Genomic DNA, 15,750 nt, shown 5'->3' with positions numbered 1-15,750 from the left:
CTTGGCCTGGATTGTGTCCTGCACAGCTGTGTCATCGGCTGCAGGGCTGTGTGGGGCAGGCACCTGGCTCTCTGCCTCTGCTGCTGTGGCCCGCTTGCTGAGGATCAGAGAAGATGGTGCCCCCTCTTGTGCAGATGATGGAGAGGGTGCTGCTGGCAGCAGACACAGCCTGCGGCAGGTGCTGGCAGGTCCTGCTGGCCGAGCAGTGGGTGCGTGCCTGAGTGGTGCTGCATCCTTGTGGAGAGGCATCCAGCTTGGCCAAAGAGCTCTCTCCTCCCCCGTCAGACAGATTTGGGGCAGTACCCTGCACACCAGACTGTCCGTTAGCAAGAGAAGGCAAAGGAAGAGGGTGAGTGATTGCAGAAATTGCCCATGCACCCCCATGTCGCAGTTGGAAGAGCTCCAATATCTGGGCTGCCCTGTTAGGCCTTGGCCAGTGCTCAGCCCAGCAGGCGGCTGCTGACACGCTCCCAGAGCCGGTTGGGGAGAGCACTGGACCCCCTGTGGCCCTCGGAGAGACTCCCAGGAGCCCCACATAGCGGCCGCCACCGTGCCAACCATGCTGGCCCTGTAATCGAGGCAGCGTGCTGCTTCATCCTTGGGGAGGGTTCTCCGGCTTGGCCTACGAGGTCTCTCCTCCTGCATCTGTCGGATGTTGAGCACTGTCCCACGTGTCAGACTGTCCGTTTGCATGACAGGCCCAGAAGAGAAGCTGACTGACTGCGGCTCTTGTCCCTGCTCCTCCGTACCCCGGTCAGAAGAGCTCCAATACCTGGGCTGCCCTGCTAGACCCTGTCCAGTGTTCAGCCCAGCAGGCGACTGCTGACACGCTCCCAGGGCCGGTTGGGGAGAGCACTGGACCCCCTGTGGCCCTCGGGGAGACTCCCAGGAGCACTGCATAGCGGCTGCCACCGTGCCAACCATGCTGGCCCTGTAATCGAGGCAGCGTGCCTCTGGATCCTTGGGGAAAGTTATCCTGCTTGGCCCTCGAGGTCTCTTCTCCCGCATCAGCCTGCTGTGGGTGCTGGCAGCTCCTGCTGGCTGAGCAGTGGGTGCGTGCCTGGGTGCTGCTGCATCCTTGGGGAGACGTATCCAGCTCGGCCTACTAGGTCTTCTTAAAGCAATAGCCACCAAAGGCTGTACCTGGTTTCAGAGAGACTCTGGAATAACAACACAATACTTAAAGGCCATAAAACTCAACAGCTTCAGGGCTAGTTGAGCATGTGCCAATCAAAATATGGCTGGTATGCAAATATGACTGTAAGTCAATCATCTCACTCCATAAATAGTGGACAGCCCAGGGCCCGTTGAGCTCTCAGCACGGCAGCGGGCTGCACACCAGGATCTCCCCTTGAGTAGGGACGCCTCTCTCTCAAGGTTACTCCTCGAGGTTGAGAGAATTCTTATTGCACCAGGTGTACTCGGTAAGTGAATGGGGAATAAGCATGCTGAAACTTTGAAATCTTAGCAAAGTAATGTAAAAGATGGGAGTGCACACATACATAATTCTTTAGACATCAACTGCTGACCAAGTCTGGGACTAGGAGTGTGTAGGGAGCGGCGTTCGGAAGATCTCGCGATGTACGGAAGGAATAGCTGTAGCCCTCCCTTGTTACGAGGTAAGGTGATGGATAGGCTTGTAATGTTAGGGGCACACCCACGAAGGAGGTGCTTAGTGAAGGTATATAGGTCAGATAGACAGTTTAATAAACGGACATTTTGTATCCACCACATTGGTGTTTGTGCTGATGTCCCCGAGAAGGTTTTAACCTCCTGCACTATTAGCCCCTGCGACCTGAGCGCCACTGACATGTGGAGAGGCAGGTTTAATGAGGCAGAGCTAACTGCAACAGGAGTGGATCCAGCCGCACCTAGACTCCTCTCTGAGGAGGAGTCTTCTAAGGGTGTCCTTTCTGAACCTCATTGTAATAAAACATATATGGTATTTGTTATTCAAATCTCAAGGGGAAAAAGAAGTTGTAGTCAGGATGTTGTGGCCGAACAGTTTTGTAATTCTCTTATGTAAATAAGAAATAAGATATATGTATATAGTTTCTATTGTTAAAATCAGTTGTTAGAAGGGAGCTAAAATGGCCCCCATCTTCAAGCCACTACAAAAACACTTGTGTTGAGTCATCCCCCCTTCTGTGACGGAAACCTGAGACAAGCCCGCCGAAACCTGAGACAAGCCCGCGAAAACCTGAGAAAAGCCCGGGAAAACTTGTTTACACCTTTGCAGACCCCTCAGGGTACACCCATCATGAATATGGATGAAGCCTACACTATAAAGGGACTCGGTTCTGCCGGGTCAGGTGTGTGTCCTGGTAGAGCAGATACTCCCGGCACACCCAGCGCTGTTTTGCTCACTCGCCGCTTGCTAATAAAATTTTATTCATCACTAAAAATTGAGAAGTGGTTATTTCCCACTAAATTACAATTAATCAATAACAAATTTGGTGCCGTGACTCGGATCCAGATCTTTTGGTGTGAAACCCCAGATAGGGGAGGCGCCCTATCTTCGGATAGCCCCAGTCTGAGGATCTTGTGGCCAAAACGCTGGATATCCGAACCCCTTTTAATTCGGACTCGGGAGTGAGCAAAAGAATCTGCAGAACCCCTTAAATTTTGTGCACGAAGACCGATCGAAGACTCCGGGGAGGAGTAAGTATTTGCGTTTGTGCAGTTATCCGTTCGGTTGGGGTTGGTAATCCCAGAGTGCGAATGAGTGAGAGGTCTCGAAGAGATCACCCGAGTGCGGACCCTTTAGTAGTGCAGTTCTCGTAGCCTGCGAAGGAGCGAGTCACGAATAAGGGGAGCGTGTATGTGTGTGAAAGAAGGCACTCTGGAAGATGGGACAGAGGGAAAGCAAGCCCTCTGGATCCATGGGTGGGGGCAAGGAAGAATTGCCGGATATCCCACTAGGAGGTTGATAATCCCAGAGTGCGAGTGAGTGGCACTCTGGAAGATGGGACAGAGGGAAAGCAAGCCCTCTGGATCCATGGGAGGGGGCAGCTGAACTCCTCCCGCTGCTGGCTCCAGCTGGGACAGGGCTTGTTCCCGGGGCGCCACCGCCCGACCCGAGCAGCGTGCCCAAGCCGAGCCCTGGAGCAGTGTCGCGGAGCCTGGCCCAGCGTGGGGGAGGGGGGGGGCAGAGCTGCCCCCTCCCCAGCCGGGAGGGCCTGTCCCGAGCACCCAGCTGCCCTCGGGTGGGGGTTGGGGCTGGAGCAGGGGGCACCGAGCGGCCCCAAATTAACGTTTAGGTGTCTGCTCAGAGACAGGCTGCAGTAAACTGTCTCGAGGGGTCTCTGTGCTGAGTCCCCCCTCCCCCTTCTAACCCGCTCATACTTGTAACCAATGATTCTGACCCTGAATCTCCCGGACCCCCTCAGCGGGTTACCCGAAGCAAAGTTAAGGAAGGGAGATTATACCCCCTTAGAGAAATGCTTGTGCCAGGAGTGGGGGCACAAGGGGAACCGGGAGCGGGGTATGTCGCTGTTCCCCTCAACACTGGAGATGTGAGAGATTTTAAAAAAGAAATGGGGAACTTATTAGAGGACCCGCTTGGCGTAGCCAAACAGGAGGACCAGTTTCTTGGCCCAAATTTATATACCTGGGATAAATTACAATCTATCCTAGGAATTCTATTTACACACAAAGGATGGAAAAGATAAAGGAGTTCTCTCACAGGGGCCACCCACCGCTGTAGCCCCTCCCCTGCTACCAAAACACACACACACAAACCCAACACACCAACCAATGCCGGGACACCCCGAGGACAGAGGTTGGCTCCGAACACGGGCACCGTGGAGCAAGGCCAGCGGATGCCTCGGCTGGGCGGGAGCTGGAGCGCCGGAGGCACAGGCAGAGACCGAGGGCATGGGCTCTGCGCGGCCTGCAGGGAGCACGGGGGCTCTCCAGCTCTGCCTGCCCGCACGGGCCTTGCCTGCACACGTCTTTCTCCCGAGATGGACCAGGCACAGATGAACGCTGGGGGGAAACTGTCATCTTTTATTGCTCAGAAAAAGTCCATGGCCGTCGAGTGGCGGCTGGCAGCACCGTGTCCTCAGGGCAGCTGAGTGCCCGAGGTGCATGCACGCCCATGTGGCCATCCCTCGCGGGTTGCTCCCTCTGGACGCCACGCTGGCTCAGGGCCCCCTGCCATCTCCGGGGGACCACCTGGCGCTGGCAGCAGGGAGCTAATCCTCTTCCTGTGCTGTCGTGCAGGTGCGGCAGCAGAAAGCCCTGCGCAGAGCCTTGAGCGCCCTCCTGAAGAGGGAGGGCCGTCGCCTTCGAGCCAGGGCATGCGGGAGGGCAGCGATGCCTGCGGGTGAAGAGAAGCTGCAGCTGCAGGGCAGGGCAGGCAACGGGCAAGCTCCCGCCTGCCCCCCGACACCCAGGGCTTCCCCCAGGGAGGGCTGGCCGGGACACGGCCAGTCCCTGTACTCACAGTGCCGCCGGCCTGAGTTGTGAACCAAGGGAGAAGCCGCTGCATCTCCTTTGTTGTGCGCTGTCGGGGCAAGGTGGGGTGTGCCAGCCTCTGCCGGAGGGTTTTGAGGCAATGCAGAAGGCACTACCATTGCCGCATTCACACTGTGTGCCAGGGTCCGCTCTTCCACCAGCTGCTGGCCAGGTCCCTGCACCACAGCCACAGCCTTGGCCTGGATTGTGTCCTGCACAGCTGTGTCATCGGCTGCAGGGCTGTGTGGGGCAGGCACCTGGCTCTCTGCCTCTGCTGCTGTGGCCCGCTTGCTGAGGACCAGAGAAGATGGTGCCCCCTCTTGTGCAGATGATGGAGAGGGTGCTGCTGGCAGCAAACACAGCCTGCGGCAGGTGCTGGCAGCTCCTGCTGGCCGAGCAGTGGGTGCGTGCCTGAGTGGCGCTGCATCCTTGGGGAGAGGTATCCAGCTTGGCCAAAGAGCTCTCTCCTCCCCCGTCAGACAGATTTGGGGCAGTACCCAGCACACCAGACTGTCCGTTAGCAAGAGAAGGCAAAGGAAGAGGGTGAGTGATTGCAGAAATTGCCCATGCACCCCCATGTCGCAGTTGGAAGAGCTCCAATATCTGGGCTGCCCTGTTAGGCCTTGGCCAGTGCTCAGCCCAGCAGGCGGCTGCTGACACGCTCCCAGAGCCGGTTGGGGAGAGCACTGGACCCCGTGTGGCCTTCGGGGAGACTCCCAGGAGCCCCGCATAGCGGCTGCCACCGTGCCAACCATGCTGGCACTGTAATTGAGGCAGCGTGCTGCTTCATCCTTGGGGAGAGTTCTCCGGCTTGGCCTACGAGGTCTCTCCTCCTGCATCTGTCGGATGTTGAGCACTGTCCCACGTGTCAGACTGTCCGTTTGCATGACAGGCCTGTAAGAGTCGGTCAGAAGATCAGCATTGTCTGAACATTGTCATCAGGGACATGGACAGTGAGGTACCCGACAACGGCCTGTTTGGAGCGCAGCTGCCGACCCCTGGAATGGAATGTGGTGCAAAGGCTCCTGAATGCAGAACTGTGTGGCACAGCCAGTGCTGTGCTGTTCTCCTGAGTACTGAACCGTGTGGTGCAGGCAGTGCAGTGCTGTTCTTTGGTGCCTGAGCCGTGCAGTACAAAGAGTGTTGTGCTATTGTTCGGTACCTGGGCCTAGCCAGAGCAGTTAGTGATAATTGCATAGCCATTGTCAAAAAGATGGATCGTGACTGTTGCCATAACACCGATGAAGAAATTATGAACCTCAGATGAACTTTGCTTCATTATAATACCAAAACACACCTCCTGCTTGAAGGTTACCCACCTCCGAGACTGACCACACCTCGGACACTCCCCCCCGCGCACGCGCGATGGCCTTGCTCGAGAGGGGTGGAGATATGATAATTGAATCCTGAGAAGGGCGGAGACCCCCGAGGCAGAGGTGGAGCAAGGTGTGTTACTAAGCATAAAAGATTACTTCTGGACAACGAAAATTGGAAGCTTCCCCACCAAGGACCACGACGATCGACGACGCAGCATCAGCTGGACCCGGGACCGTTAGGACATCGTGAGATCAGTGGTGGTAGCTATAACCTCTCTCCCTCTTCTCTCTAAACTTAACTTTACTTTTCTCCTTTCTTTCACCCATCTCTAACTATCGCGTGCCTCTTCACAGGCAACCCAATAAAGTTTCACTGTTTGATTACTGCTATCCCCTTTGGTGTTGGTCACCTTAATTTTGCACTTTCGAGATGGTAGCAAACGAATCATCACGAGTCCACCGAGTGGACCGTGACATTAAACTGGCGTCACGGACAGGATCCTGAGAGACGGGGGGGTGCAGGCTGTGTGTGGTCTGTAACAGGGGAAGAACTTTTCGCTCCAGCCGCACCTGGCCCTACACCCGAAAGGGTGAGAGGTGTCCAGAAAGCAAGGGGGGTGATTCGAGATTCCCGCACACCACACACACCTCGGTGTATTGCACCCCAAACTCGAATTGAGGGCTCTGTCTATCAGGATCAAGTGCAAGGATCTCTTAGTGCAAAAGGGGGAACTGCCCTCAATAAATGAGGTCGACTACCTGGGGAAGTGAAAGGGACAAACCGAGAAAGTCTGCAACTAAGTCTAACCTCCCCGTGGTAGATTTTGGTCCCTTCAGCCACGCGGGGAAGAGAAGGGCGACGCAGCAGCTGTTGCGTCTGTGGTGTAACTAAGTTTTCCTCCCCGAAGTGAGTTCAGCCCCTTCGTAATAAGAATGACTGAAAAAGATGTTTATCAAAACCCTCCATTAGTAAAAAATCTTGACTCGTTCTATGCACTCTTGGCAAAGTATGGAGCTCGACCCTCCCTGCCCGGGGAAGAGTGGGCTCGAGACAATTGGACAAATTTACAGAGTGTAACAGACTGAGTGATTTCCATACATAATGAGGCTAGATTACGGTCAGGTAAAGGCAAAGCGATAATCTGTGCAGTCCTTGGAGCCTGCCTGGTCGCAGCAATTGAAGACCGCTCTAAGCGGCGTAACCATGAAAAACAAATCATAGAATCCCTTGAAATTTTGGCACAACTTTTGCAGAAAACAATCTCCAACCTGGAAGAGCAATTAGCAGAGAAAGAAGAGCAGTTAGCAAAAAAGGAGAAAGTAATTTGTTTGTTAAAACAGCAGATAGAAGAAAAGGAAGAGATAGAGGAAGAAAATCACTTGTTAAAAGATGCCCTTAAAGAAAGGGGATGGAAGGGTTCAGAAGGATTGTTGTGGACTCTTGGGACACCGCAGCTGAATATCGGGCTACCTCAAACTGCACCCCCTCTGCCGCTTAGCAAAGTAACTAATGTCAAACAATATCCCCTCCCCCTGGGAACAAAAGAAGGTATCAAACCAGTTATGCAGGAAATTCAGGAGCAAGGAGTGGTGATAAATACTCATTCTCCTTTCAACTCGCCGGTGTGGCCAGTGAAAAAACCTAAGGAGAAGTGGAAGCTTACAGTAGATTTTAGAAGACTGAATGCTGACACAGACCCTCTAACTGCCGCAGTCCCTAACATGGCTGAACTGGTAATAACAATTCCGGAGAAAGCTCATCCAATCATGGCAATCACAGATGTTAAAGATATGTTTTTCATGATACCTTTGCGACCAGAAGACAGAGATCGTTTTGCTTTTACGTGGGAGGGTCAACAGTTTACCTTTATCCATCTGCCTCAGAGATACAAACATTCTCCTACACTATCTCACCACGCTTTGGCCCAAAAACTGGAGAAAATACCAAAAGCTGAAGGCATAGCAACCCAACAGAACATAATCTCTCATTTGGAGAACTTGGGTTTGCAAACTCCCCTAGAAAAGATCCAAAAGCCCTCACAAGAAGTGGAGATGATCACACGTCAACAACCAATCGTGCTAAGAGGCCCGTTTAAAGTTATTAAAGCAGTCACTAGCGGGACCCCCCCTCCTGACGGGGTGGCCCAGAGAGCCTCAGTACGAAAGTGGTATTCCCAGATTGAACACTATTGTAACCTTTTCCCAGTGACTGAAGGAGCTTTAAAAAACTTAGCTGTCCAAGAAACAGAGAGCCTGGACAGCAGCCAAGACAAACCTATCTCAGTTATTCGGGTGGCCCCTCCTTTCTTTCACGATCAGTCAGTGAATGTTTGGTTTACCGATGCTTCTGCAAAGCGAGAAGGAAAAGTGTGGCAATACCGGACAGTAGCTCTCCACACTGCTACTGATGAACAGATAATAACAGAGGGAGAAGGGAGTGCCCAGAGAGGAGAATTAATTGCAGTATGGAGTGTTTTCCAGCACGAAGCACAAACCACTCCCCCTGTCCACATATACACTGATTCCTATGCAGTGTTTAAGGGATGTATTGAATGGCTCCCTTTCTGGGAGCAAAATGAGTGGGAGGTTAGCCTCCAATGCCCTAGGGAAGGAGCATCGGATAAATACTCACTGGATAATTCCATCATTCTAATTTTCTGTCTGGTTTTAATTTTTGCCTCAGAGAGGCAAGTTCTGGTTTATTCTTGCAGAAGAACTCCGAGGGACACCAAGAATAACATGAATCACTTAATTGGATTGGTAGTACTTTTCTGCATCTTACCACTAACCTGTAACCAAAAGAATACAGAATGGCCATGGTCCCAAGCTACCATCAAGCATACTAGCACTCTAGGACAGTATCCCAAAGACCGTCTCCCAAACTTAGCCACTGTAGTATGGTGGTACAAGGGGATAACATCCCAATAAGATGCAGATTGATCACTGAATCCCACATTGAACCCACAAACAGTTATGGAGCTGGACCACATGACCCTATTTTGTTATGTAAAAATTAAAACCTAGATTGTTGGCTAAATTTGACTGCTGTACAGCACGCCCATAAACTTATGTGTAGTAAAAATAACACTAAATACTGGGGAGAACTCAAAATAGATGTTGTAATACCTATTACCCAACCAACTGTTGTGCTTAGCCCAAAAACCTTTGGAATAGGACCATATGTAATCAGGAATACAGGCCAACAACAAATGTTGTTTAACCCGGCATGGTTTCTCAAACGAGTTGAATTGCTGATGCAAAACAATGTTTTGGACATTCAACCAGCTTGCTCACCCTTCCTAAAGGCTTCTTACAAGGGATGGACAACCTGGCTGCAAAAACGAACTCTTTCCACGAGAAGAACACGGAGAGACCTAACTGGTGTTTTGGGAACAGGATTGGGAGTTTTAAATAGTATCGATTTAGAGGTAATAATGAACAAATTGGCTACCTCAATTAGTGATTTGGCTAACTTACAACAGCCCTTGTGATCATCTTTATTGGCTCTGGGGACTAACCAGTGGCTGTTGTCAAATATATTATCAAAGTGGGAAAAGGTAAATGTAAAGGATTATGAATTGATTGTAGATGCACTTGGGGTGATACAGAATAACCTCTCTTTGGCTCTCAGCTGTATGCAGGCTCAAGTATGGATGCAGTCGGTAGCCACCTCAATTATAAGAGAAGGTGAAGAAGGCACTCTCCCTACTGAAATTAGGAAAATAATTTGGGACAGTGCCACTGATTTTGAGAAGAAACTCCAATCCTGGTGGAACCTGGTAAACTTTACCTATGACCCCATCACAAACACAGCTACAACCTTTGTGCTTACTATATATAATGCTACCATATACCCAATTTATCCCATCATTGCATTAGGGTTGAACCACAACGGAGCTATACTCTATCCTTTTGAGCATAGAGTATGGGCCCGAAAGGTGGATGAAAAATGGCAAACTGTCAATTTGGAATCTTGCATTGTGCGAGAACAACAAGGATTTATCTGTGAAGGCAACGCAATTGAGGCTCAAGATATTTGTTTAGATACTGAACAAAATATTTGTCATTTTGAGATTCATCCTAATGAAAACCCTGAAACAGTACTCATATACATTGGCAAAGGCTGTGTATGTCTGAGGACTGTTTGTGATTTTTTATCCGTGGACAAGGTAATTGTAGAGACTGAAAATCATTCAAATTTTTGTGTTTGTAATTTTACTGAGATTATCGGGTGTGACTTTTCTTATTCGGCCCCGGTCACATCTCACCAACTTTTGCAATCTAATTACACGTTGATTCATGAATTGCTGCCTATGCCCATTGGAATGAATCTTACTTTGGTAAAGCAGTTATTACAACACAAAGATTTGATTGAGATTTTGGAAAAAATTAGTGAAAACGGACAGAAAACCTTAATAACTGTTCATCATAATGTGAAAGAAATACACCGAGTTTTGGAAAGAGTGCAAAAGGATGCAGAACATAGATGGTGGGACACACTTTTCGGATGGTCGCCTACTGCTACAGGCATCCTGAACAAGTTGTGTCACCCCATCGTGGTTCTCTTGATATTGGTTTTGATCAGTTTGGTTTTGTCAGCAGTATTGTATGTCATAACCTGGAGAATGATGAATCGGTTAACACGTTTGATGTCTGTATTGAACACACACAATATGTTTGATGTCCCATCCAATGTGGATATCCCCAAAACAATTGATGTTTTAAAATCTCATTAATTTTTTTTTTAATATTAATAGCTTTGATTGTAATTTATTATAAATTTAATTTTGCAGATTGTTCGATCACTGTTATTTTCTTTCTTTCTTCCCTCTCTCTCTGTCTCTCTCCCTTTCTTTTGATTTCTTTCTTCCTCTTCTACTATGCTACTACCGTGCGATCCCGATGTCCTGACGACCATGTTGAGCCACGGGGTGGTGTAAGAGTCGGTCAGAAGATCAGCATTGTCTGAACATTGTCATCAGGGACATGGACAGTGAGGTACCCGACAACGGCCTGTTTGGAGCGCAGCTGCCGACCCCTGGAATGGAATGTGGTGCAAAGGCTCCTGAATGCAGAACTGTGTGGCACAGCCAGTGCTGTGCTGTTCTCCTGAGTACTGAACCGTGTGGTGCAGGCAGTGCAGTGCTGTTCTTTGGTGCCTGAGCCGTGCAGTACAAAGAGTGTTGTGCTATTGTTCGGTACCTGGGCCTAGCCAGAGCAGTTAGTGATAATTGCATAGCCATTGTCAAAAAGATGGATCGTGACTGTTGCCATAACACCGATGAAGAAATTATGAACCTCAGATGAACTTTGCTTCATTATAATACCAAAACACACCTCCTGCTTGAAGGTTACCCACCTCCGAGACTGACCACACCTCGGACACTCCCCCCCGCGCACGCGCGATGGCCTTGCTCGAGAGGGGTGGAGATATGATAATTGAATCCTGAGAAGGGCGGAGACCCCCGAGGCAGAGGTGGAGCAAGGTGTGTTACTAAGCATAAAAGATTACTTCTGGACAACGAAAATTGGAAGCTTCCCCACCAAGGACCACGACGATCGACGACGCAGCATCAGCTGGACCCGGGACCGTTAGGACATCGTGAGATCAGTGGTGGTAGCTATAACCTCTCTCCCTCTTCTCTCTAAACTTAACTTTACTTTTCTCCTTTCTTTCACCCATCTCTAACTATCGCGTGCCTCTTCACAGGCAACCCAATAAAGTTTCATTGTTTGATTACTGCTATCCCCTTTGGTGTTGGTCACCTTAATTTTGCACTTTCGAGATGGTAGCAAACGAATCATCACGAGTCCACCGAGTGGACCTTGACAGGCGGCTGGCCTGTATTTCAGGTTATTGTTAAACCCCAGAAAGTTATTCTGTTCTCCTCTTGCGGACGTTCGGATCTGTAATCTACGGAGAGCTGACTGGTGGTTTTATGAAAAAAATAAATCTATTTATTTTTTTAAATTGGTGGTGGGTTGCTCATTTGGAAGCCTCCGTAACAGATATATATTCTCAAATCAGTGGGATTTTTTTTAAATCAAGAAAATAATGCAGGAATTCAAACACTAGTATCTAGATCATAAGTAGACACTGAGTTACATAAGTATCAACAGCACAGTATTTTCTACTTCTTTTCTTTTTTTATAAACTTTGGCCTTAGTAATAGTCAGCATGCTATGGAAAGGCAAGCAAAAAGACATAATAATTCTTGGTTTCTATTTCCTAGTATGCAAGGACATAATGCGAAGCAGGTAAGCCTTACTTTAATACTTTAGAAGTTTTATATGTGCATGAGGGCATAGTTGTCTCATGACCAGATACTCTCCGATCAGTGAATTTTAAGAGTGTAGTGTGTTTTCCAAATTTTAGCATAAAATTTCTGAAAAGTTTCACTTCAAAAGTTCCAGTAGGACTAAAATGAAATATTCTGAACATAGGACTGACCAAACCAGAGCAGTTGAAATATTGGTCTAGTTCAGTCCAGTCCACTGGCTGTGACAGTACCAAAGCAGGTAGGAAACAGGAACGTAAGACTAACACAGGCATACGCGATACTTTCTCCAAGTAGTCTCAAATCTCTGCTTGCAGCTCAGGGACTGCCTTACCTATAGTTGTTTCCATGGATGTAGTAACTATTAAGGAATTTCTTTTCCATACACTTCTCCATTCTTTCACTGAGCCTCTGAAATTTTTTCTCATCCAAAGCATTCTGAGAAATTAATTCCACAGAGTTCATCATATAATAAAAAACTAACAACTTCTTTTTCTTGTTTAGAAACTGTCACCTCCTAGCCTCACTTAGTAAAACCAGAGCAATACACACGGCGTATGTAACAAATCTATTACATCCAATGACAAATAAATGTAAATAAAGAAAAACTATTTGGCTTTTTCTACTGTATGTTTCAAAAAAAAAAAAAAATAGATACATGTTACATAACTTAATTTTGGAGTAATTTATCCCATGCAGACTATTTCATTATTTTTAAAAAGAAGATTATAAAAGGGGGACAGGGGGAGAAGCTGGTTCTACCAGCTCTACTGTGTGTCTAGTTAGTGAAGTATAAAGCCATAATGCAAGTAAAAAACAACAACAAAAAAAAATATCCCCCCAAAACCCCCAACAAACCCACAACTATTTTGGAGTGTGAAAAATACAAGTTTTATGTCTTTAGATAATAGCTCCTCTACTTACACCAACAATATATCAAGTTCCAATTATCTTAGTGTTTGTTTTCTAAGAAAATTAAACATTTGGTGTCTTGTTGTTGTTGTTGTTGTTATATAACGAATGACACAACATATCTAAGTGCTATTTAACTATGTAGCAGAGCTCTGCTCCCCTAAGAGTTAATTTTCTGTCTGTGAAAACCTGCTGGTATTTATCAAAATAACAGCTCTTAATCAACCTTTAGGTGTAATGGCTAGCTTGGGTTTTGGTACCAATTCACTGGTAAGATCATAAACACATCAATGTTTCTACAAGTAAATATTCTGATACTGAAACAGCACAATATTGTTCTCTATAAAGCTAAAAAATTAAATATCGTTAACTGTAAAATTAATGCATCTGGCCCTGTTTGACATGAACAGCAGGTAAGTGATAAAAAGTGGCCTAGATGGTCTCAATTAACACCAATGGAGTTGAATGGAGAGACCCTTCCCTATGTCAGGATTTACTTGGTATTTTAACTTGGTAAGTTGCTTCAGAAACAGCAATTTCAAACATGTCATCAGGGTGGAGGAAAGAATAACTGGGATTTCACAGTGAAAAGGGTACAAAGATTATTCTTATTACTTCCTCCGGTCCTCTGGGAAACTTTGTGTAACCCAAAGAAAAGGGCTGTCATACACAAAGTACTTGTTATTGCACTCCTCAAAACCAAAAATGAAGTGCTTTTAGGAAAATGGAGTAATGACAGATAAGGAGTAAGACAGATTCTTCATCCATCTGATATACATACACAGAGGAAAAAAAGGAGGAGGGAAAAAGAGATCGGTAGTGTGAGATCAGAAGAAAACTAACTGCAAAGAATGGTAAAAGAGGCTTGTTTGAAGTTCTCAGGTCTCCTGTCAGTTAAGTTTTTGAAACTGAAAGGAAACCTCTCCTCATTCTCCTCCCTCCCTTCTAGGTCAAAATGAAGGTTCTTTGAGCAAGAAGCAAAACAGAGCCCAAACACACAGAAGTATGACAAATCAATACAAAGGCTGAGGCCAGAGGGAAAGCATGAAAAGCATCAGAGGACAAAGGAAGTCAGGGAAAAGAATCAGGGGAAAAATGAAAAAGCAAATCAGATCAAATAAGATGGATAAAGTTTAATGTTAAAACTGGACATTTTGAGTCTATGCCTAGAATTGTTCTTGCTTAAAATATAAAGGAACATACTCCTGATTCTACTATCATTGAAATTCTCTGCAATAGCATAAGAAAAACCTTCCAGTGTTCCTGTACTCAGGGACATTTAATCTGTGTCTGTGAGTTTGTTGCTTGGCAAACAGATCATTTCCTGCCCAAGGAGCTGAGGTGGCGTACTCCCCTCAAACCTCTCTTCTTAAAGCAATAGCCACCAAAGGCTGTACCTGGTTTCAGAGAGACTCTGGAATAACAACACAATACATAAAGGCCATAAAACTCAACAGCTTCAGGGCTAGTTGAGCATGTGCCAATCAAAATATAGCTGGTATGCAAATATGACTGTAAGTTGATCATCTCACTCCATAAATAGTGGACAGCCCAGGGCCCGTTGAGCTCTCAGCACGGCAGCGGGCTGCACACCAGGATCTCCCCTTGAGTAGGGACGCCTCTCTCTCAAGGTTACTCCTCGAGGTTGAGAGAATTCTTATTGCACCAGGTGTACTCGGTAAGTGAATGGGGAATAAGCATGCTGAAACTTTGAAATCTTAGCAAAGTAATGTAAAAGATGGGAGTGCACACATACATAATTCTTTAGACATCAACTGCTGACCAAGTCTGGGACTAGGAGTGTGTAGGGAGCGGCGTTCGGAAGATCTCGCGATGTACGGAAGGAATAGCTGTAGCCCTCCCTTGTTACGAGGTAAGGTGATGGATAGGCTTGTAATGTTAGGGGCACACCCACGAAGGAGGTGCTTAGTGAAGGTATATAGGTAAGATAGACAGTTTAATAAACGGACATTTTGTATCCACCACATTGGTGTTTGTGCTGATGTCCCCGAGAAGGTTTTAACCTCCTGCACTATTAGCCCCTGCGACCTGAGTGCCACTGACATGTGGAGAGGCAGGTTTAATGAGGCAGAGCTAACTGCAACAGGAGTGGATCCAGCCGCACCTAGACTCCTCTCTGAGGAGGAGTCTTCTAAGGGTGTCCTTTCTGAACCTCATGACTCAACGGGAGGGTCTCCCTGACAGTTTTGTCCGACTCTGTCCTCAATGCACTAAATATCAAGTGAACCTTGCCACCAGATCTGGCTCGTTAAACCACTGTCGCATTTACCCTCAAACTTTGTTAAAGCGCTATTTTATGTCAGTCAGCGTATTGCCACTTCTCTCTTACAAGTGAATTCCATCACTCCATCCCTGACAAAAGGGCATAGTTGGCAGGATGACAAGTAGTATCACTGATTATTTACGGAGCCATGGAGTGAATGAGAGGCTCAGCTTCTCCGAAGAATGGGCTCCTGACAACTGGCATAATTGAGAAGCCACTCAAGAGCACCTAAAAGTAACTAGGGCCCACACAAAGGATGGAAAAGATAAAGGAGTTCTCTCACAGGGGCCACCCACCGCTGTAGCCCCTCCCCTGCTACCAAAACACACACACACAAACCCAACACACCAACCAATGCCGGGACACCCCGAGGACAGAGGTTGGCTCCGAACACGGGCACCGTGGAGCAAGGCCAGCGGATGCCTCGGCTGGGCGGGAGCTGGAGCGCCGGAGGCACAGGCAGAGACCGAGGGCATGGGCTCTGCACGGCCTGCAGGGAGCA

This window comes from Strix uralensis, chromosome 26, assembly GCF_047716275.1.
Source record: "Strix uralensis isolate ZFMK-TIS-50842 chromosome 26, bStrUra1, whole genome shotgun sequence".
Lineage (NCBI taxonomy): Eukaryota > Metazoa > Chordata > Aves > Strigiformes > Strigidae > Strix > Strix uralensis.
This window is presented reverse-complemented; position numbering follows the sequence as displayed.